The sequence below is a fragment of the Opisthocomus hoazin genome, chromosome Z (genome assembly GCF_030867145.1).
Source record: "Opisthocomus hoazin isolate bOpiHoa1 chromosome Z, bOpiHoa1.hap1, whole genome shotgun sequence".
Lineage (NCBI taxonomy): Eukaryota > Metazoa > Chordata > Aves > Opisthocomiformes > Opisthocomidae > Opisthocomus > Opisthocomus hoazin.
The window spans coordinates 83974806-83986359 of NC_134454.1; the positions used below are offsets into that span (position 1 = coordinate 83974806).

General features: G+C 38.6%; 1 pseudogene; it reads right to left on the reverse strand.

Moving 5' to 3' along the window:
* Positions 1-8239: 8239 nt before the first annotated feature.
* On the reverse strand, positions 8240-8359 carry LOC142358978 (U2 spliceosomal RNA; annotated as a pseudogene).
* Between the last annotated feature and the right edge of the window lie 3195 nt (positions 8360-11554).

Here is an 11554-nt window from a genome sequence, read left to right on the forward strand (position 1 = left end):
TTTTGATAAAATCACTGGGACCCAGGAACCCAAAAACAATTTCAGTATTTTTTCAATACAATACTTTAATTTTTAAAATATCCACCTCTCAAAACCTCAGGTAACAATGATTATTATTCTAGGGTCCATATAAACCAATAAGCAGCTCTAGTTCTAGTGAAACGAGTGAATTAACTGCAGAGTAATTGACTCCAAACACAGGAGGGAATGAAAAAGATCTGGGGAGAAAAATTTAAAGAAAATTAAAGTATTATTTACTTTGACATTCAGAAACAGTGAAGCATAAATATACTGTGCTTGTATCCTGCTTGTTTTATTCAATTTTGATTTCTGCTCAGCTGACTACAAAGAACAGTCTAAGCACAGTGAAAACTTTATCAAAATAGTAAAAGTTATGAAGCAATGAGCAGAAAGGCAAAAGTTAACACAAAAATTTAACTGCAAATGCAAGATCTTTTCCTCAAAGGATAGGTAAATGTGATGCAATTGCTTTTACTACTAATTTTACTTCACTGCATTTAATTGTGCACCTAAAATTCATCCATTGAAAATTTAGCCCATATGTACCATAGTCAAAAAAATCTCCAGGGAAATGTTATCATCTACTGTGATGACTTTCTACGGAGCAGCAACAACAAAGGAAAAATAGCTACTTCTATTTCCAGATAGAGAGGACAAACTTCAGATATAAAAATAGTGCAAAAAATAAGTAACTTATAACAAAGGTCTTAACAAAGACAAAATTGCACTGTAAAATGAGCTAAATACTGTTATTTCATTACAGTAGACATCAGCAACATATTTTGAATAAACTGTACACTCTAAAAGATAATATCATTTTCCATTAAAAGTTTTTACTTCCCCACTTGCTAAATTTTTGATTTCTACAGACTTAACTTTCACAGCAGAGAGAAATAATGCAATCCAGAAAGCCAGTCACTCTGACAAGTTTTCATGAACTCAGATTAGAAAGTGGGCAAGTAGTATTTCATCCTACCTAAGGATGGAGGCCAACCAATTTGGCAATAATTAAATGGAAATTGGGATTTGCCATTAGCAAATATTTTTTCCTAATGGTAGATTAGTGAATAACATCTATCCTTTATTTTTTACCCCTAAAACAACCTATCTTGAGGAAACTCTTGTAAAACTAACAAAGAATATATTAGGAAATGAATGCAGAAGATCCCTTGGATAAAAAGGAGACAATGAAGAATAAAAATTAGAACAAAGCAGGAGATGTAATGAGGAAAACACAACTCTCTTTTATTATTCCTGCATTCATCTTTTGTTATTTTGGAGACTTCCTTGAGGGACTAAGGAGCCTGGGATTTTTCCCAGCAACTTGGAACGGTTGGAACTGAACTTATGGTTTAAAGTCCAACAGCTGTTCTGTTTCCAGATTAACACATGATGTCTGGGAGGTTCTGAGAAGTCAAATGAAGACAGTAAAATAGAAGGTATGGGCAGAGGAGGAGAATGAAAATACATACAGTAAATCCTGTGCTTATACCTTTACTGAAACTTATAAGGTGTTAGCCTAGGGGGGAGAGGCAGGGAGGCGTATCTGCTCTCCTGTCATCAGTGGATATTTTTTCCCTGATATGACAAGACCCGATACATGCAACCCTTAGATTCTTCGCTGGTATTGTGAAAGGATGTTTTTGTTAGCAGCAGTGTTGAGAGTAGTGAAGACAATAGAACTAAGGCATTTCAGGACGTATTACGGAGTCCCATAATAATATGGCTTCAGCATTACTGTTCTTATTCACTAGTCATGAATTTGAAGCTAGTGCCTTGGAAGTGAAGAACATGGTTGCTCAGTATAAATGTCTCAAATTCAACTGGTAAAACAACATATATCATAACAATATGATGCTCAGTTCTGTATCTGGGCACAAGAATTTACAGTCAATTTGAGAAAGTGCTTGCATTCATGTAGGTTGCCACACAACAGACCAAACTGAAGTGTCTTCCCACAGGCTTATTGCCCTCAGCCCATTGTCACCAGAATGGAGCATGGAACAGGTATCCTGTTGCTGAAATAAAACCTTTGGAGAGCGAGGAAAACGGAGAAGAGGTTTTCATAACAACAGTGCATTAATTCACCCAGTCTGGCTACCATCTTTTTATCCTGATGCCTGTGTCTAGTAGCTCAGAAACAAATGAAAGGTCCAAGGTACAAGAGTATCTCAATAATCTATACTTTTTAAAACAATTATTCAATACTTATAAATACATAAAAATAATTTATTTTTCAATTCTTTTTTCGATGCTTATTGAAGACCTCCCTCACTTTTTTTTTTAAATACTTACTGCTGATGCTAAAGGTATTCATGCAAGCGAAAGAATGAACATCCAGGCAAGGCCTAAGCATACTTGGGTTTGACAAAAGGCATCTTCTGTTAATCTGCCATTTGCCTTTTAAGCACAAAAGCATGGTTATATATATGCTTATTTATACAGCACCTGTTACATTTCAAAAAGGAACCTTTTTTTTTTAAACTCTTCGTAAGTTTGTTGTAACTTTTGAAATAGTGATATAAAAGATCAGCGTACTTTCTCTTTCTTTCTGCTTTGTTTGTATATAAACTGATACCAGTTTTCCCATTTGTGGAAGAAAAACATTGGAGATTTCTGATGTGTCTAGGTTTCATCTCAGCAATACTCTGGTGGTAGTCTTTTCAGCTTCACATCACTTGAGCTTAACCCATCCTTCAAATTAAATAGTCTGAGCATAATTTGACTCTATGGGGAATTCAGAATAATTCACTTGACATCATCTTCTTCTCTCTACCCTCAAAGTAGCAAATAAAATCCAAAAAGAATATAATATTCCTCACTGCCATCTATCCTGAGTGAATCCCTTTCTTTCTAAAGCTTCTGGATGGTAGGTATTTGCAGCTCTGTCATTCTGAGCTTTTTTGGAACAAGGGAGGGTTTCTGATTCAGTCCCCTAGCCATCATGTCAGCATCACAAAGGGATGTTCTTGAATCAGGCTGAGCCCTCAGTCAGCACACTGCTGGGGGCTGCCTCCTGCACCCTATGACATGACTAAAAAAGTGAAGCTATCAATGCTTCCAGGCACAGGAAGGACAGATTTGCCCCTACCCCTTGCTTTCAAATGCTGACCAAAAAGTCTCATTTCACTTCTCAATTAATTAAAAACTCAATTATTTGATGCTGCAAAGTGGTAAACACTGTTACTTTTCTCCATCTTTTAATCCAACTCTATTTTCAGACAGAAACTGCTGGAGAAGCAAAGACTATCCCTTGTCATACAAAGATCCTGTACTTGGCATTGTAGGGCCCTGAGTTTGGCGAACAGTGTCTATCTGGAACAAAAATAACAAATTAGTTTTTCAAACAGGCAGGCTTGGTTTATGTCAATGAGATGATTCCAGTTGTGAGTGCTGCTCTCAGTAGGATGTGGCTGACAGAGCAGACACTAAGTGAGTAACTAATAAAGTACAAGCTGGGTACGTACAGCTAGCTTTCCCTACAGTTTCACATCTGGGATATCACACATCTCATTCCCTGGGTGCTTACACGAAACAAACCTATGAACTAAGAGAGTTTAGACGTAAGGGCCATCCCTAAGCTGATAACATTGTATGAAGCAAGTGCACTGCAAAAAGAATGTAAATAAAAAGGAAAAAATAGGATATATATGTGATCTTATTTGCAATGGAATAGTAACAGAGAACATCAAGGTGAGTTTGGGATGTAGTGAGACCTCAGCTCAAGTTTTCTGTGGCTTGACACACAACTTTACCATTATCTTAACACATTTAATTATTAATACCTCCATGGTGATGAATCAAAACTGCTGCATTTGACTGGCACACGATGGTAAGTGCTTTAAAAGTCATTATCCAACCCACAAAAAAGATTTTGAATAATCCTTCAAAATGTCAAGGCACACATCACATCAGCAATTGTTAAATATTTCTTCTGAGGAAGAAGTTAATTTAAAGCACTTTTGATGTTTAATGCCGCTCACGACAACAGCTGAAAATTAACCCTCTGTATTTCCCTCCCCCAAATCTTAGCAGCCTCAGTATAATGTTCTAGAGGGTAGGATATTTTCAGTGCATTTTATTAAAAAGAAATCAAGGGCAGCTTTAGGAACGTTGAATGATGAAAAGCTCCACCAAACTTCCAAATCAATCCACAGTAAGCAAGGAACAGGGGATATTTTCTTGTCAAATCTATCTAGAAAATGGGCCCATTAAAATTCTCCATTTACTGCACAAGATTGTCCTCCCTGCTGAATGAATTTCACTGAGGAAATACCACACTCTTGGGCAGGATGATTCCCACTTCTTGTGGGAGAGATAAAACTGTGTTTGGCAGTTTTTGCAGTAATTCACCCCCTTGCTAGATGAGTGGGAATGGGGACAACGTGGTGAGAGTCTAATAAACCTATAGAAGAATGTAGGTGTTGTTGCTAGAAGAAGAAAGCACTTGGATTTTTATCATAAATATTAACATAGCTGGGAAGTTTTGAGCTAATTGTGAGACCAAAAACATTTTTTTAAATATCCTGTAAAGCTAGGAGTTACAAAATTTCCTTCCTTCCTTCCTTCCTTCCTTCCTTCCTTCCTTCCTTCCTTCCTTCCTTCCTTCCTTCCTTCCTTCCTTCCTTCCTTCCTTCCTTCCTTCCTTCCTTCCTTCCTTCCTTCCTTCCTTCCTTCCTTCCTTCCTTCCTTCCTTCCTTCCTTCCTTCCTTCCTTCCTTCTTCTGGCTGTTACTCATTCCTTTTCAAAATGGATGGAAGTTCTGCAGTTCTAGGAGTGAGATTAATCCTCAGGGCAAGATGTGAGAGAGTACTTGTCTGGGTGTTGCTGAGGGTTTGTCTTATCTACGAAAATCTTCGCTTTTGTGAACCTTGTGCCAGATGTTGAATCAGAAAATATGAATCTCTGGGATTTCCAAGTATATAAAAGTAATCTTTGCATGACTATTTCTTATCTATTGTTTTATACATCCATGCTTTTAAAAAAAAATCTTATTTTTCCTTCTAGTTATCTGATTTCTTCACACCAAGCCTTACCAATACCCAAAATGTTTACAAACACTATTAACAGCAGAATTTTGACATTACCATGATGACTGAAACTTCTCACCCTGTATATATCCTGTATATTTAGAGGATAAATATATCCTGTAAGGAGGTGATAAGCCTCATAATTCTATTGCGGTGGGGCATTGTTTTGGGTTACTCCTTAGGAGACACTATAAATAACTGCAAAACAGGCAAGCAAACAAACAAAAAAAATCGTGTGATTGTATGGCTGCAGAAAAATAGGAAGGAAAATGTTCTCCATTTTCAAGAATATGTACAGTCCCTAAATTTTGAAAGCACACCACTTGCTGACGCCAGACATAGTTAATGGAATCTGGAGTTCCAGAAACAGTGAGTTTCGTTGTGACCCAAATGCTAGAACTATATTCAGAAATCTTAAATCCTTTTGTGTGTAAAATCTGACTAGAAGTCTTTGTTTCCTAGTAAAATTGCTAGTTCATCCTCAGTCTGGTTGAGTTCGTAGAGTCACCAGAAACTATTGACTGGAGCAAGTCATCTCTGAGAACCACCAAAAAAAAACACCCCACAGAAAAGAGAAAGGAAAGCTCACTTAGGCTGTCCAGTGCTGCAGGCATGCAGAAGCAGTGTTAGACTTCTCATTTACAAGAAATAGCAGTGCTTGACAGGGGTTTATACATCCAAGGTAAATGTGGTGAAGAAACCTGGTGAGACAACTGAAGCTCTGTAATCATCTTCTCAACCATTATATAGTGCCTCCTACAGCAGTGTAAAGCATGGGGTTTTTATATATTCAGCAATCAATATCAGCCTTTGTCTTCAAAGTCTGTGAGCAGCTTGGTAACTGAGAGTAACCAGCCACCAGTCAGAAAATCTGGGCAGATCTCAGATAGATCCTCTTGTTAATATCCCTAAACCCCCTGTTATGAAGTAAGTCAGGACATGCAAAATAGATCTGGATCTACTTGCTGCTGTTCTCTGCTGTCAGCATATCAAACTTAACAAGCGGAGTGTACGACTTTCACACTCTCTATCCCAGTCAGGCTGCAGGACCTGCATTGGCTGTATTTTCAGGAAGATGACAATATGCCTCTCACCCTGGGACACCACAGGCCAGTAGTGGCTGCTCTGTGGGCTAGCAGCAGCCTGAGTGAGAGAGGGACACCATCATGGCATGGCAGAAAGGGAAAGGACCTAAAGTCTGTGTGGGGACAGCCTGTGATGTGATGCAGCATGCCAGTCTTGCATGTTAGGATCTCAGGGTCTAAAGGGCTGTGAATGATCCTTGCACCACACACACAGCTGTGGACCTCCAAGACTGTCCTGTCATAAACATAGGTAGAATAAATCTCTATATGTTCTCTGTATGTCCAGAACTGGGTTTTTACACATAAAAGGTGAGAAATATCTTTCCTGTCCAGATGACTCTCAATGTAGATGAACTAAACATTGAAACCAGACAGAACAAAAGTGAGGTCTCCAATAGCGAGAACAGCATGTGTCTTCATTGATAAACTGTACTGAATTCTGCTTCACAAAATTAAGCATGTTGGGTGTAGAAGCTAGGAAATACAGAAAAAAAGACAAAACTGACCATTCTATCATTACCAGAATAAATATTTCAAGTTAGCCATTAGTAGGCCCTTGTCTCACCTGACAGGACGTAAGAAGGGCAGCATATCTCAAGTTAAGCGAGTATTTCATGAAAAAGTCATCTAGGATTTTATAAAAATATAAATGTAAAATAGATATAAAATGTTAAAATATGTAGTGCAAAACAACAAAGATCTGTATCTCTGCAAGTTCCACCAGTGTACTCATTATTAATTTATTTAATTTAGAAGTCCGTCTCAGAGAGATAAAAATATTACTTACACATTTTTAGAAGGCTTCAGTGACCTTTTAATTGACTTACTCAGGTCGCAGAAGGAGTAAGTGATGAATTCAGAAAAAAAATATTTGAGGGATACAAATTCTAGGCCTAACATTCCTAAATTCATCAGTACTATAAGACTGGAGAGTAAATAACCTAGCACTTTAAAGAAAACAAGAGAGTGAAACAAATTTAAATTTTATGAATTTTGGAGAGTTCTTTGCAATAGCAAAGCATTCAATTGTTACAGATGTAGCTCAGTGAGACACGTTATAATCAGCAAAGGAAAAAGAGTATTAAAAAATCCTACATTGATCACATAGAACAGAGAAATTCCGCTTAGTTAGGGAAAATAGTAAAGACTCAACTACAAGTTCTTAAACACAAATGGAACGTTTTCTAATTAAACTGCCAGTGATGAATGCAAGCCACACAGAAGAATATACTGAATGTATTTTTAAAATTCCTTAGACCACGTCTCACTTTTTCCCCTCCACACCCTTGCAAACTCAACAAGCTGCTGAGCTGAGTAGTAGCATTCAAGAAACCTGATCTGTACTAGCTGTAAAGTGTGGTTGAAATATTTTCCAGAAGATTCCATTGAATTATTTATTCTATTTATTTAGTTATGATTAAAGACTCCAGCCAAGTCTTCCAATGGGTTTTTTTTTGGCACCTCTGACAGTAATATTAAATACCTGACTAACATTCTTTATTACAATGTGTACTTTTTCTGCTTAGGAAAAAACATATACCAATGAGATGCAGTTAGTTTAGTATCTGTTCAGTCTTTGGCCTTTCTGATAAGGGTAACACTGAGTACTAGGGATTAGGGACACACAGAATTGAATTTGGTTGCTCTGAGTGAAGATAGCAGTATATTTCACAGATTTCTGCATTTAAAGGTGGGAAGAGGTCAATACAAATATGTAAGTGAAAATCATATATGACACAAGCCATAGATCTCAAAATTCCTCGTCTCTGTTACCTTCAGTGACTTCACAGTCTGTTCACAAAAGTCACCAAGGGGACAGACTAGAAGACAGCACTCTCTAACTGGGACAGATATGAATCTGCGAGGTATCTATTTAGTGAGTATCACAGAATCACATGGAATGGTCGGGGTTGGAAGGGACCTCTGTGGGTCATCTAGTCCAACCCTCCTGCCGAAGCAGCGTCACCTACAGCAGGCTGCAGAGGACCTTGTCCAGGTGGGTCTTGAATATCTCCAGAGAAGGAGACTCCACCACCTCCCTGGACAGCCTGTTCCAGTGCTCCATCACCCTCAGAGGGAAGAAGTTCTTCCTCATGTTCAGACAGAACTTCCTGTGCTTCTGTTTGTAAATAAAATTAAGCCCTCTCATCGAGGATGTATCAGATATTAAACTGATAAGAACAGATACTACACTTGAATAAAACTGCAGCACTCTAAAGCAAACACTGCTTCCAGCAAAGCAGAACTGGTTTGCCATGATCTGGTTGTCCCTCACATCTGGGCATCCCATGCAACTACTTCAACACCAGTGCAGTCCTGGTGCAAAGCAGGTGAATGAGAGAAGTGCATGTGTGGTACAGTGCTGCTTTTCCAGGAAAATCCCTGTCTCACCTGTCATTCACAAGGAGGCTCTAATACCTGGGGAAATGCATTGTGGACTTTTCTGCCTTTTATTCTGGAACCACTTAGTGGATTTATATTTTCTGTGAAACTCAGTCAACTCTCCAGCTTTTCTTTTGAACCTTGTCTTTTTCCCATTAGCCTGTTAATAATTGTTGCTTTCCTGTCATCCTTGTTATGTTGGGTTATTATGCATTCCTCAGCATTGTGAAAAATGAAAAATGGAAAAAAATCACATGCTTTTCAGATGACTTAACACTGCGTAAAATGCTGAAATTATTAATTGAGCATCTTGATTATAAATTAGGTGGAAATAATGTTGAAGAAGCAGCCCCTAGTCATATAGGTTTATTATTAGGGCTACGCATTGAATGATTTGAATTCCATTGTAGTAGCAGTAAATATAGTTATTAAGGAAGAATGCGAGCTCATGGATTTTGGCTGAATGTCAGCTGAATCAAGCAGGATATTTCTTCCATAATTTAAAATTTCATGTCCTAAAACAATGTCTGCGTTATCTCCTGCTTCCACCCTTGCAAGAATAAAGTGGATATGATCTTACATAAGAAAATTATTTCAGCCACTACAGAATAACTAATTGCCAATAATACTGTTGTCAGCTGTCCCTGTGTGCAGCAGCACCCTATTGTGCTAAGCACAGTAGACTGACAACACAAAGTTTGCAGTGTGTTTCTATGATGACTGGAGAATTGCAGCTGCTATGGGAGATTTCATCATTAATGCTGGTGATATTAGATGACCTTATATAGTTTGTCTGAATGCCAGACTGATTAAGTGGAAAGATATCATCCAGACTTCATGGGTGCAGTTTTTACTCCCCTAGTGTATTTAGCAGGGCCAAGGTTTCATGATAAGAGTCACTTAGTTGGATACCACACAGTTTAATGCTGCCTCATTAGTCATAATTTCTTATCCTCCTGATTTACCTTAGAGTTACAGATTGCATATGTGTTGACTATTATTTGCGATTTAGTATATACAACACTGACCTTGGTAAAGTCCCAGGCTGGCAGAGCCATTTAATCATTACCATAATAGATACGTTAAACAACAGCTACAATTGTTATCTTCTATCCATATAGGCTTGGATCTCAAGATCTCCTGTTTGACAAATGGGCTGCCTCACCACTGCTGCAACATTGCAAGAGGACCCTATTCATCTTAACATATATTGCAAAAGCAAAAGCAGATCTGATATGAGGGGAGCTGAAAGGTCCATCTATATTTGTTTGGGGGCTCTAGTGGATTAGGGGAAAGGTTTGCGTGAGAGGTTAAGAGCTTAGCACTGTCCTGGATTGAAGTAAGCTCTTAAATCTGAACAGCTTTTCCTTGAGGCTGCATTAATCTGACGAGATCTTCATTATTTAAAATTTCAGAACACCCAATTTCTCTCTGTTTTCATTCTTGCCTTATAACTCCAAGCTGCTTCTCCTCTTCAGATAAGAAAAAGACCCAGTCGCTGATGGCAATCCTGGGCTCTAGTCTGGTGGCCTGTTTTAATATCCTAACTGTTCTGGTTCGTCTGAGCTTTCCACACCCAGTTTTGTAGGTTGCTTGCTGGAAGCAAGTCACTAGAAGATGAAGGCTTGCTATACTGGTAAGGGATACTTTCTATGTCTCAAGATTACTCCTCATATCCCAGACTACCCTTCTGGACACAGTGAGATGTGGGAAGCCTTGAGGACAGTAGGGCTATAACATACATATTCTTCTGTGCAGAAACAGCACACAGAGAAAACAGACAAGAACTTGTGCACATAAAAGCACACAATGCCTACAGTTCCCACTGCTTCAAGCCCTTCTCTGTAACTGTATGAAGCAAGTGATTACACTGCTGCCTAGAGGTCTACACCCAGGCAGGGGAATAAGGGAATATTGCTCTAAGTTGCCTAAAAAAATTCACAAAAAATCCAAAGCAAAATATATGCCTGAACAAGGATCCTTCTGTAGTTCCTGTGTGAAATAGTTTACAGAGCTGTGGATACAAGAGAGATTATACAAAGTTTGATCAAGTGCCCTGAGTTTGATGAGCAACCTGACAAGTCAGAAAACCTTAACAGATTTTTTCAGTAATTCCTGTGTAATACTATCAAACAAAATTTTTACCACATAGCATGCAATGCTGCTGACAGAAAAGGGACCAGAAGAATGTCACTGCAGATTGTCTATGCAAATATCACTCACGTTGTCTAAGTGGGGATGTCTGGAGTAGTACATTTAAGTGATTCTTTTAGGGAGGACAGGCTCTTGTGTCCCACCATGTCAATCAGATACTTAGAAAATTAAATGCTGGCTATGGGTAATTACTGGACAAGCCACGAAGAACACCAGTGTTCTGAGGCACTGTTCTGCGAACTTTGGGTGGAATTAGAAAATAAATTCACTTGACTGGCAAGGGTGGCTTGCCTTGCTACTACTTTACATCATGGATAGTCAACCTACTGCTATGAAGTTACACATGGCCTGAAACCTGCTCAAGTGTGGCTCATTTTCTTGGGCTACAACATCAGACATTAGAGGTGGCTGTGGGGTTTAACTGTGCACTCTGAAGTTCTGGTTTTCAAGTAAGATGTGCAAGGATGTCTGCTGAAGCCAGAAAGAGCAGCAGACCAACCTCATCCTCTGCGGAAATGTGGGAACCAAGGCAAGATGTTGTCCTCACTGCATTCCTGGAGCTTCTTATCTTGGCTATCATAGACGTGTGATATCTGTTTTGACTGTACAGGCATTTACATCCATTTCACTATTTGGCTAGGTGGTCCCAAAATATTGTAACATTCTCCACTAGATTAAAAGAAGGCTGCAGAATATACTTGGTGTCAGCTTCTCTTTCTGTGTATGTGTGCTTCTCCTAATGTACAATTAAATATACTAGCTTTCCCCTACTGATTAAACTTTCTTCTGGACTTTCAAGCTTCTCAGGTGCTTGGTTTATGGCTATTTCTTCTGTTCTCAGTGTTGCATCAGTTGACTGACTTAGGGTAGGAAAGAATTCTT